We start from the raw sequence: 16,289 nt of genomic DNA on the forward strand, positions 1-16,289 counted from the left end.
TCACATGCTGCCTTGGGCACCTGATCCTTCCGCTTCCTCCACTGGATCTGACATGTGGGGACAATGTGGGGTGTGATGGCTAATTCTGTGTGTCAACCTGACTGGCAAAGGAGTGCCCGGTTATTTGGTTAATAATGATTTCTGGGTATGTCCATGAGGTTTTTTTGTTTAAGTTTTTTAAAAATATTTTTTAGTTATCAACGGACCTTTTTTTATAATTTTTTTTTTTTTTTGAGAGAGAGAGAGAGAGAGAATTTTTTAACATTTATTTTTCAGTTTTCGGTGGACACCTTTATTTTATTTTATGTGGTGCTGAGGATCGAACCCAGGGCCCTGCGCATTCCAGGCGAGCACGTTAGCGCTTGAGCCACATTCCCCAGCCCGTCAATGGACCTTTATTTCGTTTATTTATATGTGGTGCTCAGAATAGAACCCAGTGTCACACACGCTAGGCAAGCACTATGCCACTGAGCCACAACCCCAGCCCAATCCATGAGGGTTTTGTGGATGATTTTACAGTCAAATCCCCTGAGTAAAGTCAGTGGTATGTGGGGGGGACATTGAAATCAGCTGGGGACTTGAATAGAACAAAATTCAGAGGAAGGAGGGATTGGTCCTTTTCTTCCTGTCCCGTCACTTGAGCTGAACACCTCACCATCTCTCCTGCCCTTGGACTGCAGCCTATATCATTAGCCTCCCTGGTTTTCAGGCCTTCAAACTGGACTGAATAATGCCACCTGCTCTCCAGGGTCATTAACTTACAGACTGAAATTATGGAACTTCCCATCCTCCCAAATCGTGGAGTTGATTCCCAATGCAAATCTCCATGGGGTGTGTGTGTGTGTGTGTGTGCGCGCGTCCCCTCTGGGCTCTAGTTCTTTAGAAATCCCTGCCTAACACAGTTGTTCTTAAGATGCTAGAACCACAAGCAGAGGGAGGGTTTGCATGGGCATTTGGGAAATGGCACCATATGGGCTCTGGTGCTGGCCAGGTGCCTGGAGTTCTGAGCTGTGATGGCTAGCATAGCCGCAGAGGGTCACAGCATAAAGGTAGCCCCCTTTAGGCAAGGTCCAGTTGAGCTGGCAGGAGCCTGTTCTTGGTGCAAGGAGAGATCTTCCTGGGGTCAGCAGAGATCCCCAGCAAAGGCTGTCTGCTTTCTGATGAGTAAAGTTGCCTGAGCAGAGGTGTGCCTTGCTGGGGCTGCGGGAGGTCTGATTCTAAGGGGACAGAGTTTCACCTGGTCCTCAGAGCTGCAGCAGGTGCTCATGACATTCCCCTCCCTTCAACAGGTTACTCAGGATAAAGAAAGCAAGGAACTACATGCACCAAGAGGCTCATGTATAGATGCAGGCAATGTTATTTCAATACTTCCAGCTTTTTTTGCGGGGGGGTACTGAGATTAAATCCAGGGGTGCTTAACCACTGAGCAACCTCCCCAGCCCTTTCCTGTATTTTATTTAGAGACAAAGTCTCACTGAGTTGCTTAGGCCTCACTAAATTGCTGAGGCTGGCTTTGAACTCACCATCCTCCTGCCTCAGCCTCCCAAGCCACTGGGATTACAGGTGTGGATCACCGTGCCCAGCTCAGCTTGCTTCTTTTTTAAGTTGAAACCACAATGGGAAAAGGAACTATAGGTGTACCAGCGTGCTAGGGCTACCGTAACAGAGCAGTTCAGATTTGGTGGCTGACATAAAAGTTCATTTTCTCAGTCGTGGAGGCTGGAAGTCGAGGTTCAGCATCGGTTCAGCATTAGGAAAAGGGAGCTCAGGAGTGTGTGGTCCTGGCTTGGCCTGTTGAGCCCTCTCCTCTTGGCTTGCAGAAGGCAGCCTTCTCCTGAGTCCTCTTGTGGTCGTGTGTCTGTGTCCCCATCTCTTCTTTTCATAATGACACCTGTCAGATTAGAGATTTGGGATTAGGGCCCACCCAAATAGCCTCATTTTAAACTCAATTACCTCTTTAAAGGCCTTATCTCCAAACATGTTGCATTCTGAAGTATGAGGGATAGGGCTTTATCATATGAATTATTTTGGGGGGACACAATTCAGTACATGATGGGGCCCATCCAATTCCATTAGGCCCATCCTGATAATGCAAGGTAATCTCTCTATTTTAAGGTCCATAACCTTCGTTATATTTGCCATGAAGCATGATACCTTTATAGGTATCCAGGGCTTAGGGCATGGATATTTGGGGGTGTGGAGTGGGTAATTCCACTGTGCTGAGTGCTTTACCTACTTTACCTCGCTTGTATGTAGGCTGGTTGTCCTATTAGCCCCAATTAGCAACTGAGACTCGGAGCAGGTACAAATGACCCTGAAGTCACACAGTGGGGAGTGGTGGCTCTGTGGCTCCCCCACTGCCTGACAGCCAGCCCTATTCTTGGTTGCTCCCCTATGTAGCCCTCACTCACAGGGCAGCTGATTGGAAGCAGGTGAAATCCTATTTCAGGCTGTGACTGCAGAGAGAGGGTGGGGTCATAGGGTCCACCCAGCCTGGGACACAGACAACTAGTGTTGAAGCCGTCCTGATGTCCCATTTGCTCTTGTTCCCGGCATCTGTGGGCCCCAGGAAATGACAGATGGGACTGAGCCAAGCCAGGACCACACACTCCTGAGCTCCCTTTTCTTAATGATGGTGACCACAGTACCTGTGTGCAGACAGGGTGTTTGTGTCCCTCCAAATTCATGTGTTGAAAACTAACCCCAGGGCAGTGGATGGTACAAGGGGTGGGCCCTTTGGAGGTGATTAGGGCCCGAGAGCAGAGCCCTCATGAATGGTATCAGTGCTCTTCTATAGGGCTCAGGAGACCTGTGGTCGGTCCTTCCACTGTTTGAGGACAGGATGAGCAGACCACCACCTGGGAAAAAGTGCACCTTCTCTATACCCCGACCTGCTGACACTCTAGCCTTGGACTTCCAGCCTCCAGAACTGTGGGAAATAAATGTCTCTTGTGTCTAAAACACTGAATCCAGGGTACTTTGACACAGCAGCCCAAGCTGACTAAGACATCTGATTCCTAACCCCAGGGGTCCATTAGGCCGGCTGGCACAGCACCCAATCAGGCATCTAATGCTCTTTAACACCGCTATGACTGAGGGAACACATCCCTCTGCATCCAAACGGCATCCCTGCTGGGTGTCCTCAGAGGAACCTCTGAGCCACTCGCCTTAGCATGATGGAAATAGCACAAGGCCAGCACAGAATTGGCACCAAGCTGTTCCATGGGCAGCATCACGATCGCACAGTCCTTGTGCCCAGGCAAGCTGGTGGCACTAAGAATCCCAGGCCCGGCTTGCATGAAGGCTTTATGTGAAAAGGCAAGCTAATCTTTCATTCATCATCCAGCCAGAAGGTGAGTCCATCATTTCCCCAAATGGCCCTTCTCTTCAACAAACAGTGGCCATAAAAGCAGAGGCTCCGAAACTTTAAGAGGCCATAAACCCTCTGGCAGCCACGCAGGGCTCTGAGAACACATGAATAAATAACCACCAGAAGCTGCTGGGGCACCGCCACATCTGTGTGGAGCAACAGATTCTTAGAGGAAGGAACACACTGCTCTGGCCTGACAGCATGAGCCCGAGGGCAGCTGCCCACCTGGCACCCAGGGGAGCCAGGCTGAAACTCAATGTCAAGGGCATCAGTTGGCAAACCACAGTGGCCTCACTGAGGGACCCATGGGACCAGGAACACTCCCTCAAGAAGGGTGAAGATGAGCCAGGCACAGTGGCGCACACCTGTAATCCCAGCCGCTCAGGAGGTTGAGGCAGGAGGATCTTGATTTCAAAGCCAGCCTCAGCAACTTAGGCCAGAAGCAACTCAGTGAGACCCTGTCTCTAAATAAAATGCAAAATAGGGCTGGAGGTGTGGCTCAGTGGCTGAGTGCCCCTGAGTTCAATCCCTGGTACCAAAACAAACAAACAAAAACCTAGAAGGGTAAAGATGGCCAACCTTGTCTGGGAACACAGACACATCACGTCCAAGTCCCAAGCTCACACTCAGCTGCTGAACAAAGTGCTTTGGGCAGAAAGTAGCACTTATCAGGGCTCTGTGTTCAGTGATGTTCAGGGGAGGCTTCATACTGGGGACATCTGACACAGAAAACCAGATTTCTCTGTTGAGAGCTGGCTACAAAGAGTCCTCATTCCCTGCAGCCTCCCCCCAAAGATTTGTTCTCAATTTTAAAACATTCTTTTCCCTGAATGGGGACTGTAAAGAATGACAAAGAATCCCCTGAGACAGACTGGATTGATACGGCTCACTCCTGCTGAACTCTGATGTGGCGCTGGAAACAGAGGGTCTCCACTTAGCCCTTCCCCAGGACAGTGTCCAGGTGGCAAGGCTGGGTGAGATTCATAATTTACAATAGAATCAGAGCTGAGCTGGTATTTTAATGGGAGTTTTATTTTCCTCATCACACTTGGATGTGTACACACACCTTTCTAATTGAGTGCCCAAACAGTTCATCAGGGCAGAAAAAAACACACACTTCAGGACTCAGAGAAGGCTGGGCAGAACAGGGCACCCTTGAAGCCGATAGAGGGAGGCCAAGGTTACCAAGTGCGAATTTCTGCTTCAACTGCAGTAGCAGGTGGCTGGAAGAGGGGTATCATAGAGGTAAAGCAGGATGAGAAATGAACCTATCAGGAGGCAGTCTGGTTTCCTGAGCACTTACTATATACCACTGCTGTGCTGGGTGAGGGGTCACAAATGATTTGGGGGCAAAGGGAAAGAAGACTGAAGAGCCTTGGACTTTTGGACGATTATCCTCAGAAGGAGGCCTGACGTGTTTCTTCACCTTCTGGTAAAGAAGCGCAGGTAAAAACACAACAAATGAAAAATGGCCTTTCACAAAACAATAATAAAGAAGACTTCTCTGAAATTGCAGGGATATGTTTTAGGAAACTGCTGATTGTATCTGTATTCAAATTAGCCAAATGGACTGGGCAAGCTGCATGGCCTGAAGACTTCCCCATGACAGATTGGAGAGAGCCCCATTGTTCTTTTGGGGAAGGCACAGGAGTATGGGAATCCTGCAGGAATTTCCATATCAAGAAATTATCCTTATTTCCATTTTATAGATGAGGACGTGAAGGCTCAGAGACGTTAAATCACCTGCCAAAAGTCACACCCAGCTAGCCATGGCATAGTCCACGAGTGCTCCTTATAACATGAGCAAAACTCTCATAGTTCACCTGTCACACACACAAGCAGGCTGCCATTTTTCCATTATGATGGCAGGAGCAGAAGCAGGTGAGCAACCACACTCTGCTGGCCCTCCTCTGGCTAAGGCTAGAGATGGGACAGAGGTGCAGGAGCTGCTGTTCCTGTGAATAGGGACAGGAAGCTGGTTTCCAGCAGGGGACACGATGGTTCCCAACCAGGTCCCATTAACCATCAGGAACAAAGGTGGTCCAGGCCACGGGGAAAGCGGGCTGTGGTGATGGCACAGAGGGACAGCAGCAGTGGCAGGAGCAGGGATCCGCTCATTCTTTCTGCAATGCTGAGAAGCCACCCACAGACAAGCTGCTGCTTGATGTGCTAGGAATGTCATGGCTGTAGAGAAAGGCTGGCTTTCAAATCTTGGCTCTGCCATGAGCCATGTGACCTGAAGAGAATGACATGACCTTTCCATTTTCTCATCAGTAATCTACTCTGGGAGATTCTGAAGGAGTGCAATGGAGTGGCACCTTGAGTGACAGGTGGCATGAAGACGCTTGGAATGACAGCATGAAATGGCGAATGCTCCTGCACTCCCAGAGTCCCAGTGCATGGCTGAGGTTCTCCTCCTCCAGCACCTTCCATTTCTTCTTTCTTTTTCTTTTTTTAAAATTTGTTCTAATTAGTTACACATGATAGTAGAATGCATTTTGACACATCATACCTAAATGGAGTATAACTGCTCATTCTTCTGGTTGTATGATGTAGAATCACACTGGTTGTGTAGTCATATATGTACATAAGGTAATAATGTCTGATTCATTCTACTATCCTTCCTACTCCTGTACCTCTCCCCTCCATTCACTCCCCTCTGCCTAATCCAAAATACCTCTATTTTTTCCTTAGCACCCCCCCACACACACCTTATTCTGAATTAGCATCTGCATATCAGAGAAAACACTTGGCCTTTGGTTCTTTGGGACTGGCTTATTTCACTTAGCATGATATTCTCCAGGTTCAACCATTTATCATCAAATGCCATAATTTTGTTCTTCTTTAAGGCTGAAGTAATATTCCATTGTGTATATATGCCACATTTTTTTTATTCATTCTCTGTTGAAGGTCCATTTCTGGCCACAGTTTAAGAGCTGTGACCTGCATGTAAGACTGAGTATAATAAACTAATCCACAGCCTCCCTCCTGCCAAAAGGAGAGAGAGGAAGGAACTCAAATGAAGCAGGCTGGAAGGGCAGGGAGTTTGCAGGCAGGGATTTCCTGAGAGGGGGACCTTGTCTTGTGATGAGGAAGTTCCCAGATAAGTTTGGGGATATTAAGGTTTCCACGTCCCTACTTCCTGTATAACCTTGGGAGACAGACCCACAGGAGACTCTGGGCTCCCACGGGGCTCATGGGTCCCTTCCCTAGTGTGTCTCCTCCCATACTGAAGAGGACTGGCCTGGGTAACCAATAGGAAGCTTGGAAATTACAGCATGATGCTGAGACTAGTTCTTATAAGACTCATGGTTGACCTTGTTCTCTTTTGGGTCACTTGCTCTGGGGGCAGCCAACTACTATTGAGGACATTCAAGATGAGGTCCCCAGGTCCTTCCACCAGTGATTGCAGCCTTTCTAACTCTGCAATCACAGAGACAGATCTTCCAGCCCAGTGGAACCTCCCAGCGACACAGCCTTAGTCAAGGTCCTGACTGCAACCTCCAGAGGGATGTGGGGCCAGAAGCAACCAGCTACACAGCTTCAGATTCAGTGCTACCCAAACTGTGCAAGATAATAAATGTTTACTGTTGCTTAAAGTAGCCATGGCCGGGGATAATTTGTTGGGGTAGTTTATATAGGGTGCTGCTGTAATGGAAACCTGAGAGGACAGGCATGGCCATGGAACCTGGTATTTGAACGGAACTGGAAGAACTTTGGAAAAAGTGTTAATGCAAACTTGCAGAGAAATGGAAAAGTGCTTATATGGAGCATGCATGTTCTTGAGGAGGCCCCAAGTGATTAGGAACTGTCATAGACTACAGGCACAAGTTCACCAGCACCGTCGCCTAAAATAATGAGGAAAGTGGAAACTGTACCTCCACCTTGGGTGACCTAGCTAAGGAGGTGTGCAGTTGGTGTTGAAGGGGCATCTAATTCCTTCTCACTGCTTCTAATAAAATACAAAAAGAGAAAGATAAGCTAAAAGAAGGACCATTCAGTGAAGGGCAGCTGATTTGTGGAATTCTCAACCTGTCCCATGGCAAAAGATGTGAAAATAAAGAGGAATCCCAGGTAAAAACCACGCACAGGCACTGTCGAGGCTAGCTGGTCAGATGATGAGTCCAAGAGAGTGACTGTGTCTGATTCTGCTGGAGCAGGCACAATGAAGGCCACAGATAGGTGGCTTAAACACAGACGTTCATTTTCTCACAATCTTGGAGGCTGCAGGGCCCAAGTCAAGGGCCCAAGCAGGGTTCGTTTCTTGGCGGGGGTGGGGGGGGGCCTCTCCTCCTGACTCGTACACAGTGCCTGCTTTCTTGTCCACATGTGCCTCTGCTCTGCACATGTGGACAGACTGAGATCTCTGGGGTTTCCTCTCCTTAGAAGGACACTAATCCTATTGGATTAGAGCCCCACCCTGTGACCTGGTTAAACTTTAGCTGTTTATTTTTTTATTTAGAGACAGGGTCTTGCTAGGTTGCCCCGGCTGGACTCTCACCTGTTATCTGCTGCCTCAGCCCCCAAGTAGCTGGGATCACTGCACCCAGTTATCACTTTAAACACCCAAATCCAAATTCAGTCCCAGTGGGGGTTAGGACTCCAACATATGGATTTCAGGGGGACACAATTTGGCCCCTAACAGCCTATAAAAACATTTGTTCAGATCTCTAAAAAATCCAAGGGAATGGGTTTGCAGTGGCAGCAGCTGACCTTTGCTGTATCTGCAGGAGGCCAGGCCTGGGCTAGAGAACCCACCAGAAGGCACCATCTTCCTCTCAGGCTAAGGAAAGTCCAGAACCAGGAACCTGGTGGGGTGCATTGTATCTCCGCGCACGGAAAGGCTGTTGCCCTAGGCTGTGTCTCAATGAATGCTGACACTGGACTGCTGTGTTCTGATGGGCTGTTCTTGTCTGATGGACCAAAAAGCAAGCAAAAAGTCTGAGGGTGGTCCCTGTAGAACATAGTAGACACTCTGTGTCAGTCATCCTGGGGAAAGACTGGTCTTGAGATAGGAAATGAGGATTAGAGAGCTGGGCCCGGGTTGTAGCTGGGCTAGGCCCATGTGGGGGCTATACACAAAGCCCCCCAGGGGAGGAAGAGAGCTCCTTCTTCCCATGAAGACCACCTGGAAGCCAGTTGGGGTGCCTGGATGAGAGAGCCCCAAGGCAGACTCACCAGGAAACTCTAAAGTAGCCACATCTAGTCAGTTTATGAGTTATCTATGCTGTGCCTCTTCTCCTTTTTGGTCTCTGGCTCTTCAGGACAGTATGGCTTCTGTCATGGTGTAAGACTTTAAGGGAAGCCTGTCTCATATTTGAAATGCAATGCAAAAGGGGCAGCAGCCTGAGGGCAAGGATGGCTGCACAGTTCCATGACACACCTGCTTAACAGAACCCAGACCCCCAAACTTTAAACTCAGACCCCACACAGTTCAGGAAGGCTGAAAGCCTAGGCGGAGAGGGGACCCAAGATGAACAGCTCATACAATTGACAGGCAGATGGGGAATTTGTGGAAAGGCATGGTTTCACTGGCAGGTGCAGACCATCGAGGTCCAGCTACACAGGCTAGTGATGAATGACAGAGATAGACAAGAATGATGATGTACAGGTGAATAGTTGATGGACAGATAGATTCCAGATAGACAGATAGGCTGACAGACAGACAGATGATGGTTAGGTCAATAGATGATAGATAAACATATGATGGGTAGGGAGATGGATAGATGGATAGTAGATGATGGGTAGGTAAATAGATGATGGATGGATGAATAGACAGGTAACAGACTGAGGTACAGGAAGGACAAATGTATGGATGGAGATATAAGTATAGAGTGGATGGATGGACAGATAATGAATAGGTAGACTGATGATGGTTAGATAAAATGCTAAATAGATGATAGAGACAGAAACATAAGATGGATGGATGGATGGATATATAAACATGGGATGGATGGATAAATAGGATGATAGAAAATTGGAGGGGAAAATTTCTTTTAATCTTCCTAAAATATGGACAAAGGGCAAAGCAAGGGCAGTAAACCACGAAAAGCATAAGAACACAGAATGTAAATGACTCATTTTTGTTCTTCAAGGATTTTGACAGGCAAAGGTCAAGAGTTCCTGGTTTCCCTTTTCTACATGTACTTGATGGGGACATTTCACACAGCTTTGCCCAACTGTAGCCAGGAGTCAAACTTGACATACATAGAACCCAAAGAACTAGAGAGCGTGCCATTTCTGGCTCCATGTCACACAACAGAAGAACGTGCAGCGATGAGGAAGATGTCGTCCACTGCCACCCTCCAACTTCTCCCACCCACTCTGTTTCCTCCCATGGTGGCTCCTCATCCCTCACTTTCTAGGTACAGACACATGGTTACAGTATTTTGCCTACTTACAGTGTAGCAGCTCCAACAATATTCTGAAGAATGGGGCTATGTAGGGCACAAGGCCCTGTGCAGGGCCAACTACTTTCATTTAACAACAGCACAAGCTCCCCATAAATGAGAACACCAAATAGATTCTGGAGGCTAATGGGACAAAATGGAGCCAGGAGGGGACTCTGAGAGTCCTAATGCCGTGTGAAGGAGCTTCATGGTGGGCCAATCCCATATGCAATGAGCATTTATAAAACTGATTGTCTACTATTACCTAGAAACAAAGAGAAATTATTTGCAATTATTCTATACTGAAAAATAGCAAGTTTGGGAAGTTTTTTTTTTACTCCCCCACTCCATTTCCCATTAATAGCTATAAGGAAGAACAATACCCCTCTGATTTGGAGTAATGCAATATATCAGAACATGCTTTACAGCTGCAGAGGAGGTGGGCGAGAAGGATCTACCTTTAAAGAACTCCAATTAAAGTAATTACCATTGTTACAGAAATTACTGTTTTTAAAAGACTGAAGTCCTCCATTGGAGAACTCTTAGGAAAAGGGGGAAAAAAAAAAAGCCACATGACCAGCTTGATTAGGGAGAACAAAAGCCAAGCATTGTGGAACCCAAGTGCTTAACTCCTCCGGGGCTCTGCTCTTTTGTGGGCAGCCTGCATTACTGAAAGCCTGTCATATTTCCTGAAGTTTTCAGAGGCTGTCAGCCATGCACCCGTGGTGGGAGGGGCAAGCACGTGAGCAGAGCTGCACACGAAACCAACACCGATCACTTGAGGCTGTCTTTCTTCCCGGGAATCCCTCTCCAGACAAGGGCTCCTGATGCTTCAATCCTCATTATGCATCTAAGAGTGGATGGCCCACTGCGGGGAACCAGGGTTCTGAGAATCCACACTCATGAGCAAAAATCACAGGCGGATGAAGATGCGACCTAAGGCAAGGAGGCTCCACGTAGGATTAGGGCTGCCGGAAGCCGGGTGGCCGGGCAATTGGGCTAATCTTTGTGCTCTGGTCCTGTTAGCAAGAGCTGGTTGGTGGCTTGGTGTTGGTGGAGGCTTTCTCAAGTGGGAGGGAAAAGACCAGTTTTTCAATCTTCAGTGAGCTACAGATGGATGGTTTTTTGGTTTGTTTTTGGTAAAGTACTCTAAAAATTTATTTCTAGGAAAGTGAAGTTAATAAAACAAAGGAACACAAGCCCCACTATTTTATGATTAGGTTCAAGATATAGAAATTACTCAAATTGCTATAAAGATATCTGAAAGCTTGCTGTTCATTTCTGTCCTTACCTCATTATTGATGGGTGAGAAGTCTTCTTCCAAATGGCCCCACTCCAAGGTCACATTTTGAGCAGCTCTGGTCTAGGACAGCATATTCCTGAGGAGGTCACCAGAATACTCTTTACCCAAGATGATTACAGGAAAATGGGTCTTATGTCAAACAAGATATGAAAGAGGATACATTTTTTTTTTTTTTTTTGGACATGCAGGCTGCTATTGGTGGCATATTATAGATTCTGAGAAATCCTGTTTCAAAAAAAAAAAAAAATGCTTCCCTTTACTGAGGTGTTTCCCAAATTTATCTGATTCTTTGTCACTTCTCTCTCTCTTTTTTTTTTCTTTTTACTTTATTTCATAGGGCTATCGACAGAATCTGGGGCCTCAAGTGTATCAGGTAAGCTCTACCACTGAGCTAAACCCCAGACTTCATTTATTTTTACATAACACTTGAAATATTCTCTAATCTACATTCTACCAGTCAAGTGCTAAAAAATGGTCGCCTGAGGTCTGGGCTCATGGGATCTGCCCAGACTGTCAGAAGGAGGTCAGTAATGCTGGCCGCAAAGCGGAAAATCCCCCAGGGTTAGCTGGGCTTTATCAGCCGGGATCTGCTGCCAAATGGTGACGCCTGGACCCTAAGCAGACCACCCTGTACAGTGCAGGGCGCTGCTTCTGGTGGGATTCAGGTTCCCAGAGTTGAGTGGCAGTGACTAAGATCTCCAGCTGTTAGTGCTCTGCGTTTTGGCACCTGCCTGGCACCTAGGGCTAAGATGGCATTTAGGGAAAGACAAGAGAAACTTAAATCCATTGAAAGAAGACTCCAAGTTGCACGAGGGAGCTTCAGGGCACCAACTAGAGCAACCCTGCTGTCCTTCCCTGGTTCACTCAAGCTAGGCCCCAGAATGGGTTTACCTAATCAGCAAACATCCCAGGTAACTGGTTTCCTTCACAGGAGGCTTTCGAATACTGCTTAGAGCCTCCCGACTCCCTTCTGATGGAACAATATCTATAGAACAATTTCTGCACCAGGTACCCCAAGTGCCACTCATGGGAGGTGGGTACAATAAGACGTCTGCGTGTGCCAGGGCACAGCGCACTGTTTCAGCAGTCACACGGGCAACTGGCTACAAGTCGTGCTAGAAAAACGTACTTAAAAAAAAAAGACTTAGATTTTCTGTGGTTAACACCCTTCAGATTATTTGACAGAGTAGACCTGCAAAAAGCAAAAATCCCGAGTCATTCCTGCCTCTTCTCTCACTCTACTCCATCCAAGGACAACACGTTTTAATTCTGTCTTCAAAATATATTCAGATTTCAGTTCTTTGCCCCTTCACTGCTAGGGGCCTGTCTGAGCCACCACTGATGCTCCTCTGTTAACAGCCAAGAACCCCAGATGCCTCTCCTGCTGCCACTGACCTCCTCCCCCCCACGTCTTTTCATCCAGTAGCAGGGGGATTGTGAGAGAAATCACTCTGTTGCTTTGCTCAAAAGCCTCCCATTTCTCTTACATTAAAGCCAAGTTCTAGCAAATTCATGATCCTGGTACAGGTACCCCAAGTGCCACTCACAGGGAGGTGGGTACAATAAGAGGTCTGCATGTGCTAGGGCCATGGTACACTGGCAGTGGTCATGCATGTAACTGACCCCAGATGCTGGAGTTTGGCTCCTGTGTCCCACCTGCCCCTGCCCACTTCCGGCCCCTTGCAGTCTTGGCTCAGCCTGGCTGGTGTTGCCCTCCTGCCTCAGAATGGGTGCATTTTCCTTCCTTCTGCCCTAGAGAGTCTTCTCTGAGTATCTACAGGGCTTGCTGCTCAGCTCCTTCCAGGCTATTCCCCAAGGAGACTTCACAGGGTGGTCTTCCAGGAGAGTTCACCCAGCTCCTTCCTTCCCTCCCCCAGGCTTTGGTTATTCTGCAGCCCTCTGATTCTGACAGTCCCCAAGGGCTCTGCCTTGTGTGCTTCCTGCCTGGGATGGTGCACTGGAGAGCCTGGGGCTTTCCCGTTCCCACACTGCTGTGCTCCAGTGCCGAGAAACTGCCTGACACAAAGCAAATGCTCAGTGCGTGCTCACTGAAGGGAGAAAGAAAGGGAAGCAAGAAGGAAATGCAGGGCGCTCATTCTTTCCTTCCGATAACCTAGAAAAACATCCAAGCTGATCATGTACCATGCTTGCTTACCTTCCGACTAAAACATAGACTTTTGGTACTTCCTCGGCAGGGAAGGATGGCTTCCCCTCATTTTTCATTTAGCCAGTGTACAGCAGAGCCACTGTTGGTCAGTGGTTCAACTTTCAGTGACCTTTGGCATCATCCTCATTGGAAAATGGGGATGCATTTTAACTCTTGAGATAGACATTGCCCAGGGTGAAGAGCAGAGCAAGGTTGGAGGTCCAGTCTTCCCTCTGGAATGCCACTTCTTTAGGAGGCTCTTTGGCATAACCAATGACACATCTCCTACATAATTCACTGCCCCCACTTGCTCACAGGAGGGTAATGCATAGGTCCTGGGTCTACCAACAGCCTGACAGATTAGGTGCATGTGGAGTTGAAGATCCCAGGAAAGCCGTCTTTGTATGATATTGGAGTCTCTATGCCCTGAAGGAGGCCTCTCTGCAGCTGAGGAGCTGGCTACAATCCCTCAGAATGAGCTGCTCTTCCCCATCTCAGGGGCAAACGCTGCAGATGTGTCAGCATGCTTAGAACAAGAACCTTAAGCAACTAAGGTATTTGGGGGGACATCCAGGTTCATCACTTTTTCCTTCCTGCATTTCTTTGTTTTCCCTCATGTATTCATTCAACATTAAATGCTACTGAACACTCACCTTGATTAGAGAGAGAAATTTGCAACGGATCTTTCTTTTCATACTTCTGTCTTCTGCACCATTTTTTTTTCCTTTCCCTTTGAGCTCTCTACCTAAGGCTGTTCCATGGGGTTGAACTCGGGGCCTTGACAGCAAGAAAGGTTGCTGGCCCCTGTGCAGATGGCCAACACAAATGGTCTCCTTGGGGAAGGTATAACCCTCAAAAGGCCCAGCTAAATCTGCTGGTTGTCTTGGACATTCTGTAATTCTCTGTGCATGGAAAATGAGTGGGGACACTTGTCTCCAAGTGGATCGTTTAAAAACCCCTTAAGAGAAAGTCATGGGGAAGGTAGGAGAGCCATAACTGTAGATTGACTGAGCCCTGGGTTCTATGGGGACAGGCTTATCAGAGCTGGCACTTCCACATGGCACAAGGCCCAGGCATAGCAGGTGGCATAGACACAGCCTTAATTGATAGCTTAATTAAGGAATTAGGTAGGTTATAACTTCCAACCCACAGCTTGGTTAAGCTAAATTTCATTATCTCTTTTTCCCGTAGAGACAGCACACAGAAGTAAGCAAGGGGCGGGTGTGGTCCCCCCAAGAGCTGTTGCTCACCTAGTTTGGCCTAACTGCATGTAAAGCAGGAAGGAAATGACGTGCTAAGGAGAAAATGTCATGCTCACTTCTTCTACTTGTTGGAAGCTGCCTCAGGAAACCCCCAAAGCATCATTTGTCCTGTTCCCTCAAGAGCTCCCCATTTGCCTCCTGAAAAGGAGAAGCATCATCTCTGACAGCTAGGCCAGAGCCTTCAAAGGTCCTAAATCTGTGAAATAAATAAAGTCTGTGGAGACCTGGAGGAAGAAGACAAACGGCCATCCCATTCATCTCCATCATCTCAGCCCAGGAAACTACTGTGCTCCGTGAGCCTTTGTGCAGCTGCCTCTGGCTCCTGTGTGTGTGTGTGTGTGTGTGTGTGTGTGGCGGGGGGAGGTACTCAGAAACTTGAACTTCTTCCTGATTTCTTTTCAGGGACCCCTGACCTTGATCTTTGTTACTCATTGTGGTCCCTTAAACTAACAGCACCAACCTAACTGGGGTATAAGACATATAGGATCTCAGAGCAAATGGCAGATCTACGAAATCAGAATCTGCATTTGAGCAAGATGCTCAAGTGATTTGTATGCATATTAAGGTTTTAGATTAGGTGAATAGAATCTAGTCTAACTTTCAGCTAAAATGAATTCTTCAATTCTTATTTGTATTATCATAATAATCTAAGCAAGTATTACTAAAGGCTTCAATTAGGATTATTTTGGTTTTTAATTAGGAATATAGTGAACAAAACTAAATTTTATCCTAATGGACACTTACTGGCACATAGTAGATGGCCAATAACACTGCTGAACAAATGAGAGAGTGACTTAGGGACCACATTACATGGACCAATCTACACAGCAATGCTGTTAAGACTTACAGTTCTATTGAGCTACTTTCACTCCTGTTAACAGGACTAAACCACCATATTTTGACTGGGTTGGTGGGTCGGTTTTAAACTGACCTTGCTTCCTATCCTTTGGTTCTCACACTGCTGAGTTGTCACCTGTGGGTAGGGAGCATGTTGTACAATGTCCCTTTTTTGAGACGAAGCAGGAGTTGGGAAATGTAGTCATTTGACTATCCTGGGCTTGTTTCTTCATCTGTAAAATGCCAATCTCAAACTGGCAGCTGTGGGATACTCCCTGGGTTAGACCAGGTTCCCTCTGGCCTTTGCTTTCACATGCAGTTGCCCAGCGACTAGACCCTGGGCAGGTCTGTTGTCCCTGCTGCCCATCAACACACTTAGCCACAGAAGAGCTTCTAGTTGTCTTTGCATCGATCATCATTTCTTGTATCACTTTGGTTAAGTTCTGATTTCCTTCACTTCTCCAGGTTTATCTCAGACTTCATCCATAGATTATGGTGAATTAAAAAAAAATACATTGTACAATCCCCTTTTCAGGACTCTGATTAAACTCACACACCCCATCTGGTGTTAAAAAAGCTCTTTCAAGCATCAATTCCTTCTCTGAAGTTATTTCCAAAAAACTACCCATAAATTAATAGTTATGGTATGCTTACTAGTCTCTCCAGGACTTCTGATAGTCTATTGATTCCAGGCAGCAGCTTAGCATCTGGTCTGGCTATAAAATTTAATTTTCTATAAACCACATGTTCCAATCACATCATATGGTACTGAGGGTTCTAATGCTGTGTGGGGCCTGGTGCTGACCCATATGGTTCTTTCCCATCTGCAAAGAAGGCTTAAAAAAAAAAATCAATACAGTATTTTTTAAATAGCTAACTCTACTCAACTTAAAGGATGGTCTGCGTTTTGAGTTTATGCTCTTGTTTTCTTTTTGATATGTTACAATATTATTTTTCTTTTTATATACATATTTGACAAAGT

The 16,289-nt window shown here is 47.0% G+C and overlaps 1 long non-coding RNA gene across 1 annotated transcript; it reads right to left on the reverse strand.

The window, feature by feature from the left end:
- Positions 1-249: 249 nt before the first annotated feature.
- On the reverse strand, positions 250-12,390 carry LOC139707820 (uncharacterized). The gene is made up of 2 exons (XR_011709243.1): positions 11,051-12,390; positions 250-1,891 (listed from the first exon to the last, which is right to left on the reverse strand). It is a non-coding gene; the product is annotated as an uncharacterized lncRNA (long non-coding RNA).
- Positions 12,391-16,289: the final 3,899 nt, after the last annotated feature.

This window comes from Marmota flaviventris, chromosome 12, assembly GCF_047511675.1.
Source record: "Marmota flaviventris isolate mMarFla1 chromosome 12, mMarFla1.hap1, whole genome shotgun sequence".
Taxonomy (NCBI): Eukaryota; Metazoa; Chordata; class Mammalia; order Rodentia; family Sciuridae; genus Marmota; species Marmota flaviventris.